Consider the following 15,015-nt stretch of genomic DNA (forward strand, 5'->3'; position numbering starts at 1 on the left):
ATCTCAATGTCAAAAATAAGTAGCCAGGCTTACGGCGACCTTGTCGCCCATCCAATGTAACGTAAAGTGCCTGAAATGTTGCACGAGTTCACTGAACCTTGGGTTTGGACCTGTTTTTCCATCACACGGGAGACTTAACCAGAGTCTCAGACCAAGAAGCCCTATTGAGGTCTTGTTTAGTCAATCTACTTTTAAAATCACAGGTGTCGGTGAGACTAACACTTTTCTAGGATAGCTTGAATCCCATAGCTTTCATTTTCAAAGAAATTGGCTTCATATAAATAACACAAGTAAAAGCAGAGAAAAGTCACCACAAAGTAATGGGCCGAAAGTCTTAAGTTCTTGGGTAAAAAATAAACAGGGTACAATTGAAACCCTCATTTATATTTTTTCACAGGTCGGTGGTATATTTATCTCTTATTTGAAATGTATTGATATAAATGTGTCAAACAGTTTAGTGTTTTTACATTTAAAAATCAAAAAGAAATTATTTATCAGATGCATTACTCTATAAGACAGAAAAAATATGTACAGATTGTATATTATTTCTATTTTCATAGCCAAGGAAGGTTCAGATAAGTCTCCATTGTAGGCCTGAAGCTTTGTGGAATCTGAAACTTGCTTACAAGTTAGTAGAGAAACAAATAGGCACGTAAGGCATTCTAAAACCATGATCACTGCTGTGATCTGGAATTATGTTTGAGGTCCTGAGACACGGGTTAAATTTAACTTAGATCATTAACTAGATGAATTTTCGGCTAGGATTTCAGCTGTAAACAATCTGACAGGGTGATTGGCAGCCTCTCATTATAGAGGCGTAGTGATTAATTAACACAGAGCTTAATTAATTTTGTAAGGCAAGAAACAGTATTTCTTTGCAGTGAAAATCAATATTTGAATATTTGGCGCCCCTTCTCTCAGTTAATTTCACTCAGATATTTAGCTCACTTTAAATTCTCAGTTCTTAGTTAATATCATATGCTCCTAACTATTAAGGTAATTGGGAATATTTATGATATTCTACCCAAAGCTATTTTTGGAAGAAGGTGAAATATAAATAAATATATTCTTTTATTCTTGTTTCAGTTTCAAAAGCATATTTCTTTTTTAAAATTTTTTAAATTTATTTATTTGACAACGATCACAAGTAGGCAGAGAGGCAGGCAGAGAGGAAGGGAAGCAGGCTCCCCGCTGAGCAGAGAGCCTAATGCGGGGCTTGATCCCAGGACCCTGAGATCATGACCTGAGCTGAAGGCAGAGGCTTTAGCCCACTGAGCCACCCAGGCGCCCCCAAAAACGTATTTCTATTACTATATTCATAAGGATGTTAAACTACATTGTTGAAGGCAAAGCTGAATATAGAAACTGTGGAAAAGTATCTTTCCTCCTGCCTTGCTTTTAGTCGGAATGACTTGAATGTCATGCTCAATGCCCATTTAAATCATTTCACCATTGTCAAAGCCTGAGAAGTATTTCCTTGAGTGCTGGAGTGAATCGTAGGGACTCCACAAAAAGGAGTTCATTCCTTTGCCATGTGACTTAGCAGTAATCTCCATTCTGCAAAGAAACCAAGAATGGGGTGTTGTCTTCAGCCTGGGAAAGTAGTTTACTGGGAGGGTCTGAGGAGAACCAGAGGCTGGAAACTAGAAGGGCTGGGATTGTCCCTCGTGTCTGGGAAAGAGATATGCCCACCAAGAAGTTCAAGGTGAAGACTGAGCTACATGGCAGTCTCAGGGACCATCCAAAGTCTGGGCTCAGGAAACAAAAGAAGAGGCTCACTTTCCTGAGGAAGGCAGTGATGTCTGTGGCGTTGACCAGCTGTATAGCACAGAGATGCAGAGAGAGATGAAACAAGGGGTAGGGGGTTGCCTCATGGGAAAAAGGACTTGAAGACATTCCTGGAGCGGGGGGGGGGGGGGGGGGGGGGAGGGGGGGGGAAGAAATTGCTACAAGGCCAGAAGCCCAGGGAAGTCTTGGTAGTGTCTTCTTTCTCTTTCTACTACACCAAGAACTGGTGCCAGCTTGAGGGACACTAGAAAGGCTGAGTGAAGTGAGCAGAAGGGCAATGACTCTGCTCTGAAAGGGCCAGAGAGGCCCATGGGAAACAGTATAAGACAACACATCCCAGGACTCACAGAGCAACAGAAACACACCTCAAACCCATGGCGCTGGAACTCTACATCTGTGAGAACTGTATTTGACTTCAGGTTGTGAAAAAACTTCTCCCCAAAGTAATGTAGTAGTTGTTTGGTTCAGCTAAGTTTTTAAGTAACTATCACTCCTTCAGAGTCTCTTTAAAGTCTTAGGGGTGCAGTGTCTCCTCAGGAGTCAAGTGTGGACGTGCCAAGGAACCCAAAAGCCAAGGGAGACTCAGTGCTGCAGGACAGGAGATGAGGCACCAGAGAGAAGATTATTCTTATTTCACTGTTCAAAATAATGAAAACACACAAGTAAGCTTTAAATGGTTAGGTACCAGTCATAGTGCTTAAAAGGTCAAGCTGACTTTCAATTGAATACTCTCATTGTCACCATGTCATGAAATTTACCAAAAAAACTGGCTCTTCAAAACTATGTAAATCTAGTTTTTTTTCCCAGCTGAGCAGTTTCGTCTCAATCTTTGCTACAAGCTCCTCCGGCTCTGTCGTCTCAATGTTTCTTCTCCGGATTCGTTCCCTTGATACTTCGTTCAGTTCTATATCTTTCCTGTGCCTTTAATAATTCATATATGCTCATTTTCTGTATTTAAGGAAACACAGTCTTGAATTCTAGATTCGTATATTCAACTACCTAATTGTCATCTCCCTCCGTTGGGTAGCTAACAGGCATGTTAGTTGTAAAAGTTTGAAAATAAAACACTCAACTCTCTGAAACTCCCTCTTTCTTCTATTAACCCAATTTCATAAATTAGTTTATTCAACAAATATCATTGAGTACATCTGATCTGCCAGATATTGCTTAAGATTAACCTATGAACAAAAAAAGAGGAGGCAGAAATGAAGCATCAAATAAAACACCCCAACGAATCCCCAGTGTGTTAGCGGGTAGGAAGTGTTTCTTAAAAATAAAAAAGGAAATTAAATCAGGGCGCACTGGAAAAAGGCCTGCATCGTTACACCAGGTGGCCAGGGAAATGTCACCAAGAAGGTGGCATCTGAGCAAAGACTAAAAGTTGGTAAGGGAGTTCGGCATCAGGAGCCTGTTTAAGAAAGAGAAAAGAGTGGGGCGCCTGGGTGACTCAGTGGGTTAAAGCCTCTGCCATCAGCTCAGGTTATGATCCCAGGGTCCTGGGATCAAGCCTCTAATCGAGCCCCTAATCAAGCCCGGCATCGAGCCCCACATCGAGGCTCTCTGCTCAGCAGGGAGCCTGCTTTCCTTCCTCTGCCTACTTGTGGTCTCTGTCTGTCAAATAAATAAATAAAGTCTTTAAATTAAAAAAAGAAAAGAAAAGAAAAGAGCAATTGGAGGTAATAACTTTTTTTTTCCAAGTAAAATTATTTTTTAAAGTTTTTATTTTTTTATTTTTTTATTTAAGTGAGAGAGAGAGAGAAAAAGCACAGAAGTAGAGTGGGAGGGAGAAGCAGACTCTGCACTGAGTGGAGAGCCCAATGTGGGGCTCGATCCCAGGACCCTGAGACCATGACTCCCAAGACTCCTGTAGTAGTCTTGTTACATTTTCCCTGACCTGAGTGCCAGCCATCTCCTGGTGGTACCAAGCCAGCTAGCAGTAGCATGCTATCTTCTGCTGACAGGGGCTACTTTTCTGTTTTTAGTCCCCCCCATTTGGACCAAAGATAAACAATGTTAGACCGCAGGGCATTCATCTTGGATATGCATCTTTTTACTGTTGCCTCAATTTTGCTGATCAGGAGGATGTCCTGAGTATGTTGCCTGTAGCTGGAGAAGGTTTAGTGTTTCCTGCTCTTTTTACTCCTGAATGAGTTATTCAAACCCATTGAGGGAGCATTTAAGAATATGAAAAAGATATATCAGCCATCTGCAACCCAGGTGATTACCAGAAGCAACCTGTCCATCGCTTCTTGTATTAGACTCTCAAACAGGGACCTAGATGATCATCTCAGGAAATGAAAATATGTACCGAAGGCTAGCTGGTCTTCGCTAGATACCTGGATGTTTTACTCATCCTTATAATACAGAGGGAAAGGACACTTATTACTCTAGCTATTACTAAGGCAGCGCAAACCAAGCTTATCACAGAAAGAAAGAATGTAACAATCAAAATTGATTAGGTCCAAAGGAATATACCCAACTGTGTGCTTTCAAAGGGAATTTTTAAAAGAAAGTAAAAGAACATCTAGTTATGCTAAGATAGCATAATTGTTTTAAAAAAGGTCTGTTTCAGCTGGTCAGATAGGTTCGTCCCCACAAGTCATTATGACTGGAGCTTTTCTGACTGGTCGGTGCCACGCCTCAATCAGTAGGCACATATTTTGAACATTACCCTTGCTTATGTTATGGTTTCTGTGTCCATTATGTGAAAGGAGTCTTAGAAAAAGATCTACCTGTTTAGACAGAGGTGTATATACAAGCAGACACTCATTTATTGTTCATAAATATTTGTTAAGTGCTTTACTGATGAACTCAGAACAATAATCCGGGTTTCATTTCCCACCATGATTTTTCCTTCTTTTCTTAGAAGAGAGGGACAAGAAAAATAAATTATTACCTGAACCTTTTGTATTTTACACATGATTTGCTCCCACCTCTCTGTTTTGTCTCCTATGAATCTCTTCGGGTCCAGCTGGACTGGTCTTCTTGATAGCTCACAAACCTGCCTGAACTTTTGCTTTCTTTGTGCCTTTGCCCGTGCCTGAGCTCAAAAGGCTCCTATGCTCTCCCACGTAACATGGTACTGATGTGGGAAACAAAGGCAAAAGAAAAATTTAATTTGCTTACTACCCATAGGCCACTGACAAGTCCTTGAAACAGGCAGAGTGACATTCCTCTAGAAGCTCAGCTGTCTTGATGTTAATACTTTGCTAAGGGCAAAAGGCAATCTTAACCCAACCCCCAGGATCCTGTAAATTTACTTTAACATATAAAAACTCCTTTGGAAAAATCTACTTTAACATATAAAAACTCCTTTGGAAACTTCCTTTATCTCTAACCCCCAAGATATCTGGTAGCAATCATCCCCCAAGCATATGGCCCACCCATATAGATCTGAAGGGTCTCATGACTAAGGTTTTATTAGATGACCTTTCCCTAATAGTAGCTAGCTCCCTCAAGGTCCTGGGTCCTCCCAAATCCTACTACCTATTGAGGAGTTCTCTGGGGCACTGACTAAAGTCAGTACTTTCTCTTTGTCATCTAGTACTGGTTAGATGTCCTACTAGTCAGTGATAGTTTTTTGTTTGGTAATATTTTAATTTACTATGTAATTGTATTTATAGTTATTTTCCTTTTTTTTTTTTTAAGATTTATTTATTTATTTATTTATTTATTTATTTATTTATTTGACAGAGAGAGAGAGATCAGAAGTAGGCAGAGAGGTAGGCAGAGAGAGAGGGGGAAGCAGGCTCCCCACTGAGCAGAGAGCCCGATGCGGGGCTCCATCCCAGGACCCTGAGATCATGACCCGAGCTAAAAGGGAGAGGCTTAACCTACTGAGCCACCCAGGCACTCCTATAGTTATTTTCCATGTGTGTATGTGACTTACCCATTTCGAGGGCAAACTCATTGAAATTTAAAATAATAACAATTGACCCCAACAAGGCAAGGTAGCTTGCATGCAGTGGACAGATGGTGATCCCGAGCTGGTGAGAGATATTTAGGTACAGTGAATTTTCTCTGGCTCAGAGTTTGATCTGTAAGACTCCAGGGGACCAGAGAGTTCATTTCTCTTAAGATCAAATGTCTTAATTTCCACCTTTGCATTCTCTTCATCAATCAACAAGTCCAGAAAGCCCAGGAAGACTGTAGGTATGAGGAGGGAGAAAAAACTTGAAAACCTTCCAACATCAGGTACTCCTTCCGGTGGGGATAGAGGGGTGCCATGGGAAGGGGAGAGAGAATAAGGGAAAGGCAGACAGAGGCATCACTAAAAAGGAATGGGAGCATGCCTCAAGAATGGTGCCATGCCTTCTTGATTTTGTGGCATAAAAAATGAAATATTTAATAACAAAATTCAACGTTTGAGTCATAAAGTGATTTAGCAGCACAGCTGTGCCAAGCAGAGTAATGGCCCCTCCAAGAGGTCCAGGCCCTAATCTCTGGGACCCGTGCATATGTAATCTTCCAAGGCACAACACACTTTGCAGATGGGATTAAGATAAAAATCTTAAAATGGAGGAGATTATCCTGGATTATCCAGTTGTATGCAATGTAATCCCAAGAGTTTTTGCAAGCGAAACAGGGAGAGTCGGAGTCAGAGAGAGATTATGTTGCTGGTTTTGAAGACAGAGAAAGGGGCCAAGAACCAAGAAATGCAGGCAGCCTCTAGAAAGGATGCAGAAAGCAAGAGAACAGATTCACAGCAACACAGCCTCCTGATGTATTGATTTTATTTTATTTTTTTAAAAAGACTTTATTTATTTGACAGACAGAGATCACAAGTAGGCAGAGAGGCAGGCAGAGGGTGGGAGAAAGCAGGCTCCCTGCCCAGGAGAGAACCAGATGAGGGGGTGGATCCCAGGACTCTGGGATCATGACCTGAGCCGAAGGCAGAGGCTTAACCCACTGAGCCACCCAGGCGCCCCTGAGGTATTGATTTTAGTTTAGTGAGCCCTGTATCGGACTTCTAACCCACAGAATTGTAGGATAATAAACGTGTGGTTTTTTTAAAGCAACCAAGTTCAAGGCGATTTGTTACCGCAGCCATGAAAAACTAAAACAATCTAACAAATGCAATATATGGAGCATTTTGAGGGAAGACCTAAGGGAGCTGCTCAGTGTCAGTGGGGGATCTCAAGGGAAGGTTTCCCGGCACATACCGGGGAAAGTGAGCAGGAATTTCCAGGTAAAGAAGAGGGGAAAGGACATTCTCGTTTATGGGGGGGGGGGGGCGGCAGTGGGTGAGGGTGTGCTTGAGTGGGGAACTAAGGCAAAATGGAATATAAAGTGAGAAGCAAGAGAGGGTTTGGAACAGTACAAGCCATTTCACCTGACTGGCAGACAATGTAGTGATCCGGCAAGAGAGGAAGCAGGAGGTATGGAGGTGGCGACTCTTCTGCTGGGGGCTGGGGGTGGGGGTGTGGTGGGAGGGTGGTTTAGGCTTTAAACCCAAGGTCATGAGGGGGTTTTAATGAATGGTAGTGGTGGTGGGGTGTGGGTGTGGGGGTGTGGATGTGTGTATTGGGAGAGGGGGAAGAGCTGAAATGACATGGTAGGATTTGCATTTAAAAATACATATTACAAAAAAACCCGTATTATATGCAATTTCCTTTTAACAAATAACCCCCAGACAGAAATAAAGAACAGTGATTTCAAATATGAGCCCCGGTCTGAATGCCACAAGGCAGAGGCTCTGAATGTGGGCACCTGATTTACGGTCAGATCCACTTTTAGCCAGGACAACAACGTGTAGTGTGCTCCAAGGGGCAGAATGCACCTGCTACTTTGTTCCCTGCCCCACCCCCCATCCTCCCTTTTTAGTGAACCCCCGACACAGGGTCAGGGTATTTATTCAGGGAGGGTGCTGAGGCGGGTTTGAGGTGCTCTAGTCCCTACAACCCAAGCCATTCCAAAAAATACATAATACTAAAATACCAATACATTTTTTGAAATGTGGATAACCATAGGTAAAATGTGAAGAAAAGCGGTTTTAGAATATATGGTATTTAAAATGATTTATGTATTTTTCTGACATAAAAATAGCAATCAAATGCTACAGCTATAAGAGAAATCCATAAATATTGATCTGCTTTTCCTCTATTTTCACCCTCTGAGACATCCCCCTGGAGTTTTAAATTTAAGGATGGTTTATGGATTTTCCTGAGCAACCCTATGCAGGTTGTTTTTTTATATTTCCGTATTCTCCCTAATTCTGAGTGGTTCCCTGCTCTCCCCCCCAGAAAGTTATTAAAATTATTGTGTTAACAGTACTTTTGCAGGACTATGAAATACAGTCAGTACTTGATACTGACCAGAATGATCAGTTTCCATTAAAGTCCTCTCTCTCCCTCCAGGAAAGTGCACAGAAGTCTTACCTTCACCTCTGATCTTCTCAGTTTCTCTGGGATATGGTGGGACTTAAATACAAAATGGAAAATGTTTAGTTTTCCAAAACGGAAAAGCACTTAAGTATTATTACTTTTAGTAACTTTGTCAAAAATGTTTAAAGAGTAGAAAATCTCTTCACTCCGTGTCCTGGATTACTCACTGGGGTATCCGTCCTGTGTTTACCTGGCAGAACTGGGACTAGTGGAGTAGGTTTCCCTCTCTGAGAAAGGTTAAGGTCTGAGAGAGAGGTGAGGGTCACGGAACGCAAGGCAGTATCCCAGATTCCAGCTCAGAAGGAGGAAATGTAGTGTTTAGGGGACCATGTTATGCTTATGCAAACACAAGCAATCGAAACCCACATAACAAAGGATTTCTTCAATGAATAACAAATAACAAAGCTGGATTTCTTCAATGTTTAATGTCATTATAAACACCCATGGCTAACTTTGGAACGTGATTTGTCTATAAATACACATATATCTATTATTAATAGACCCACAAGGATTAGTTAACCAAAATTTTTCTAAAGAAACATCAACTTTCACTTCTCCAGTTGGGTAGCAATCTACAAGCTCATCTGTTAGGAAAACAAACGAAGAGACAAAATATTTCTTTCCTTTTTTTTTTTTTTTTTAAATGGGGCTGGAAACACAGTAATCATAGGATTCCCAGGAAGATTCAGAATAGTCCTCAGATATTAGGGGGCCAAGGTTTCAGTTTTCTGTATCTGTTAAATGTGAGAGGGGCAGAGCCAATAATTAGTGAGGTTTTTATCCGCAGCCCCTATATGTTTTCGAACTTTCAAAGGCACACAGGACCCAACCCGAAAGAGCTCCCAGGAGCACTTTGTTCCCAGCTAGAACAATCTGAACAACATCATGCATAACATGATATTGAATTATAGCTCAAAGTATAAAATGAATGTATATGAATCCATGCTGATGTAATAAGTGATCAAATAGATAAATAAATGGGAGAACAGGAATAAATCCTCTTTACAGAAAAATTCCGATAATATACGCAGATACTCCCTCCCACACCCAGGTGGAATTTCATTGAGTTGAGTTGAACTTAGTGACTCCCATCCAAAGAAAAGAATATGGAAAAAAGAAAACCAGTAACTGTGCAGTGGAGAAAGCTGGCAAATAGTACTGTAACCAGGCGATAAAGATTAATGTCACCAGCAGTTAAGTCATGTTGCTTTCATGTACCCTGATAGGATGCTGTGAGGAGAAAGGCACTTTCCCATCATGGTCTTCTTCCACCAAACCCATAACCATAGTCTCGTCTTGAGGAAAGCAACAGACAAAACCAAAATGAGAGATATCCACAAGATAGCTTAATGGAATTCTTTAAAACGATCAAGAAAAGATCAAGACTTAAGAAACTGTTACAGACCAGAAGAGAGTAAAGAGACATGACAGTATGCAGCGCGGAACCCTGGATGGGATCCTGATACAGAAAGATATTTAGCGGAAAACTAGTGAAATCTGTAAAAGGTTGAATTTAGTTAATAGCAGGGGCCCAGTGTTAATTTCTTAATTTTGACAAATGTACTATGCACAGGTGCACATGCACACGTACAGAGACGTAGGACGGGGGGCACTGGCTGAAGGGTTTAGGGAACTCTGTACTATCTCTGCAACTTTTCCTTAGACCTAAAATTACTCCAAAATAAAAAGTTTTATTATAAACAACAAAGACAAAAGTTCATGAACTGAGAGCGCAAACAGAACCTTCTTCAAGATCAGCAACAACTGCCACCGACTGGAGCGCAGCGTTCAAGACCGGGGGCGGGGGGGGTGTGCAGGGAGTGCACCCCCGGGTGCGTGGAGCAGGGCGTGTGCGTCCCCGCCGGAGCGCGGGCTCCTCCCCGGAGTCGTCCAGGCGCCGGACTCTGCCCCGGGCGCACCCTGGGGGGCGGAGCCCAATGTGACGGCTGCGGAGCCACCCACGCCCGACGGAGCCGACCCGGGGCGGGAGGCGGGAGAGCGAGGCCGGGATCCCACGCTCGCTCAGCGCGCTCCAAGGTAGGCGAGCCCCGGCGACCCGCGAGCTCAGCCCCCGGGTGAGGGGGCGCCCGGGTCCCCGGAGCGGGTTCCCCCAGCACGGCGCCCTGACGGCAGAAACAGGCTCTCGGTGGGGAGGGGATTCCTCCCTGGATTCCTCTCTCCGCTCTGGGCGGGAAGTTTCCGATTCCCCGGGCGGGAAGTCTGTGCTCCTCTCGCAAGAGAAACAGTTGCCTTTCCCCGAGAAAGAACAACCTTCCTTTGGGCCGCAGCACATCTGGTTATTTATTTAGGTGACTGTTTTGCAGTCCCTTTGCCCGGGGTCCCCGAGAGTGAGAGGACCGGAAGACTTGATGTCACCTTGTGGCCGCTCTGACAGGTCACTGGGCCCTCAATTTTTAAGAGCACAAATGAATGAATAAAGGTGGTTGTCTTAACCTTCCTTCCTTCCTGCTGGCTTCTGCAGCGGCAGGTGCATGTAGCAAAAGGCGAACAGCCCACTGGCTGACAGTTTTCTACTGCCTTGGGATTTTAGAGCTGGAAGTTACAGAGCTCTTGGCAGGTGTGCAAAGAAGCTTTATTATCTGACTGAAGAATATAGTACAGGAGAGTGCAAGGATAGTTGTTAGACTGAGTGAAGACGTGGCTGTAAATTTTTCACCTTTTTTCAAAGAGGGGGAATATATATATGTAATGCATATAAAGATATCTATAAATACATATTATATGTGATATATAATATATAAATGCATTGTGTATATTAAATATATAATATATAGATATACAAATATATAAAAATATTATATATAAATATGTGAAACATATATAAACATATGTAAGTATATATTATATATATAAAATAAGGATCAGAAGAAGCAATAAGCCCCAAACATAACTGAGCTGGGTCTGTCTTCCATTATACTGTAGTTGTTTTATTTTAGGAATCAAAACTTTCTTTACTGTCTTGGTATATATAGACTAGATGAAATATCAAAGGGAGTTATTCTGCATTTGCAGTAAGGAAAAGATAATCTGCCCTTTTGATTTTACCTAATGATATTAAATATTCAGTTCTGCAGAAGTCTGGTTTTTCAGAAATATGATCTGAGCCAGAGTCTCAGGTACCCTGGCAGACACAGTTGGTGCTTTGTTTCCTGTTACTGGCCTGTCCCTTTCCCTCTCAGTACACTGAGAGTTTTAGAGCAAAGGTCCCTGACACAGAGCAATTTGTGCCTAAGGCAGGGTGTATACGCTGGTGGCTCCTCAGCTACTTACAGAAAGAATGAAAACAGCTTGTACTTCCTGCAAATTTCTTAAGGTTCCGATCTTTGTGATTTGCTATATAAATTCGGTAACTAAACAGGCACTAATGAAAAAAACTTTTGAAATAAATACAGACACTATTTCTGTTTTGTCATTCACCTATATGATTCCATGAATTAAGAACAGGCACGTTCTTTGCTAGCTGACTGATTTACAGTGTGCTGGACAGCAAGTGGGCTTAGGTGTCGTCCAAGTTCTAGCTGAAGCTGAAAAATTAGGCGTATATTTATTCATTTGGGATCAAGACTGAAAAAGGAAAGAACTATAAGTTTTGAACAGAATCTAAAAATCTTTCAAAGTCCTGGTTTCAAATGTTTTGAACTGAGATATTTATATCAAAATTATAGGCCATTTATGAATAGAAAATAAATTCATAATGGCAAAGTGTTACTATCAACTTAATAACATGTTTAGGTGAATTTGCATTTTACTAAGCATGAAAACAGCCAGCTACATGGGTTTAGAAAGCAAAAGCATGAGTGTGTGCACACTGAGTTTTAGAAAATATTTGGTGCACACGCGGATTTGTGGACCCTATCCACACGCTTGCTGAGTACCTGTTGGTTAGGGCACTTTGTTCTGAGTTCAAACTGGGAGGGCGGGGTGGATACAGCTTTGTGTAAATAAGTCACATCCCTGTCCTCCTGGAATTTGCACAATGCTGGACACCTCCAGGACATCTTCAGATCATAGATAAGAACCACATCAATAATCATCTATCAGTTTTGACAGTGATTAGAACTAGAGTATCTTCAAATCACATACTCTCTTTCACCATTTTAAATAGTCAACTCTAAAATTGTAAAGGAACTTACATATTATTCAGGTCCGTGTTTTTCTCCTTTGCTTGGATTGGGGAAGAATTTAGGAATCACGTGTTGCGGGTTAAATATTATGAAAAATAGAGATGTGAAGCCTGAAATAGCTAAATAGCAATTTCATGCAAATTAAATAAAAACTAAATTGTGGTAGTGGGTGCCAGTAATTTAGTATATAAATCAGTGAGTGAAAAACTTCAAATTGAGAAAATTCTACCCATCACATTATTTTTTCCCGTAAATTAGGAAACTATGACTACAATTATATTTTACCGCAGATGAAAAGATTTACTTTGTCCAAGGCATTCTTGCATATTGTTGTTGTTGTTGTTGTCATTGTTGCTGTTTTCAAAAAACAGCTTTTCTGGGGCACCTGGGTGGCTCAGTTGGTTTAGCGACTGGTTTCAGCTCAGGTCATCATCCCAGAGTCCTGGGATTGAGCTCCTCATCAGGCTCCCTGCTCAACGGGAAGCCTTCCCGCTTCTCCCACTCCCCTGCTTGTGTTCCCTCTCTCATTGTGTTTCTCTCTTTCTGTCAAATAAATAAAATCTTTGAAAAAAAATAGCTTTTTTTGGAGGTATAATTTACATACCACAAAATATATCCAAATGGACGATTTAGTGATTTTTTAGTAAGTTTCTGGAATTGTGCAACCATCACCACAATCCAGTTTTAAAGCATTCTCAGCATCCCCAAAAGACCCCACTTTCCTATTTGTCACCCCTAGACAACCACTAATCTACTTTCCTCTCTCTTTTTAGATTTGACTTTCTGGACATTGCACACAAATGGGATCAAACAATAGATGGTCTTTCGCATCTGGCTCCCTTTGCCTAGCCTAGAACAATGGTTTTGAGTTCATTCAGGATGTAGCATGCATGGATCAGTAGCTGGTTCCTTTTTCTTGCTAACTGCTATCCATTCCATTCTCTGGCTGGTCCACATTTTGTTCACCAGCTGGTGGATATTTCTGCATTTACATTTAAGTGGTAAGACAGATACTTTGGTCTGGCTTCCATGGTAGCATAATTCAAAAATAATTGATAGGAGCCAACCTCTTATTTATATTTGTGAAAAATATATTCCCGATATGGATTACTGCTATTTTCCATGATCTTTCTGTGATACTCCCACGAAAATAGTAAATAGTTAACCCTGTGCAAGTAGCAAAAGACATCAATTATTTGGGATTCTAGGTTGGACTTGGAAGATGTTTCGCTCTTGACATTCCTATTTGCAAAGAGAATTCGTATCTCCTTTGGTATATTTTCTTCACAAATAATGCGTTTAGAGTGGGTGAATTTTGATGATTGTTTGACCTAACAGTGAGGACTGAAGTATTCTCAAAAATCTGAGTGCTTCCTAATAACATATTTAAGTGGCACACTTAACGTAAAGCATGAGGCATGTATAGCCCTAAGCCTTAAAAAGTTGAAGGGAGTGCATATGAATTTATGTGCTTTTAGTTTTATTAGTCTATGGTTTCTATGACTGCTTTAAAAAAATGAAACAGATACAACTGTTTATTTACAAAATCAGGCACTAGGTTGTGTTCTTAGATGAGTGAAAATCTGAAACAGAAAAAAAAAATGCCACTTCGTTTTTCTCTAGGACCTTTTTAAGGAGCTAGAGCAAAATTGTAAATTATTCCAGGTTCCTATTAAGTGGTGGTGTTTTTCTGTGTTTCGTCCTGAGAATAAACCAAATTGGAACTTTCTAACATTGCAAGAACATTGACCTTTGAATTCCTTAGGAATCAGGAACCTTGAGCAACAGTTCCGTTAGAGTTGTTCCCTTGCCATTCACCCGGCTTTCTGCCAACTACGACAGTAAATGCATTCTTAGGAGGTTACGCTTGGCAACTTATGCTTAAAGATCCTCTTAGAAGGATTTCTCTGGTTGAGTAGAAACCCTTCGAGAAAAAGTTGGCAAATTCCGTGAAACTAAAGAGAAGACAATATGTCTCTTCACGCCTGCAAGTTACTGCTAGAAATTACACTTTCCTGCTGGGGAAAAAAGAGCATTAATATAACTTGAAGGTCTGTTTTATTGACAACTTAGAATGTGAAGGATTTTATTTTTAAAATTCTAAAATTTGAAAACAAGATAGTCTAGATTAAATAATGTAGTTTTCCAAAGCTGAATGTGCTCATTTGGAACTCAGTTTTTTCTGTTTGAAATATCAGAACAACTTGCTAAAATCCTGGGTGGGAACATTGTGCTTTTGATGGTCTGTGATTGGATGAATTAATCAGTCTCTATGGCTAATGTCTTTTTTTTTTTTCTAACCTGGTTAGGATTTAAAAATCTCTAGAACAGGTACATTTTTCTAGACTTCCACTGACAGTGTCATTCCAAATGTCTCTTAAGAGTCATATACCATTGACAGGAATCTGTCTCCATCATTCCCACTTTTATATGCTCTGAAATTGGCGGGGACACATTCCCCCTGTGTTGTGTCTATTCACAGGAGGAAGGCTGGATCAGCATTGAGGTCTGAGAGTCTTTGAATTATTTTGATGAGCTCACTCATTCATCACTCATGACGACATGATCTGTTATGAGAAGCTAGGTTTTACCCAGAGCCAGAAGCCATGCTCACACTGGTATCTTTCTGTGAGCTCTCAGATCTCGCATCTTGGGAGGATGCTGCCCTATGGGTACCCATCAGTATGACACCTTCCTGT

At 41.2% G+C, this 15,015-nt stretch overlaps 1 protein-coding gene across 7 annotated transcripts in view; it reads left to right on the forward strand.

Moving 5' to 3' along the window:
* Positions 1-10,074: 10,074 nt before the first annotated feature.
* The window catches only part of CCDC68 (coiled-coil domain containing 68), a 59,052-nt gene continuing 54,111 nt past the window's right edge, over positions 10,075-15,015 (forward strand). For 3 of the 7 annotated variants that reach the window (XR_007121966.1, XM_047698050.1, XM_047698049.1), the window contains exon 1: positions 10,082-10,208. The gene's annotated coding sequence lies outside the window, so the exon portion shown is untranslated. The other 4 variants (XM_047698054.1, XM_047698053.1, XM_047698051.1 and 1 more) reach the window with 3 other exon arrangements.

The sequence above is a fragment of the Lutra lutra genome, chromosome 12, assembly GCF_902655055.1.
Source record: "Lutra lutra chromosome 12, mLutLut1.2, whole genome shotgun sequence".
In the NCBI taxonomy this organism is placed as follows: domain Eukaryota; kingdom Metazoa; phylum Chordata; class Mammalia; order Carnivora; family Mustelidae; genus Lutra; species Lutra lutra.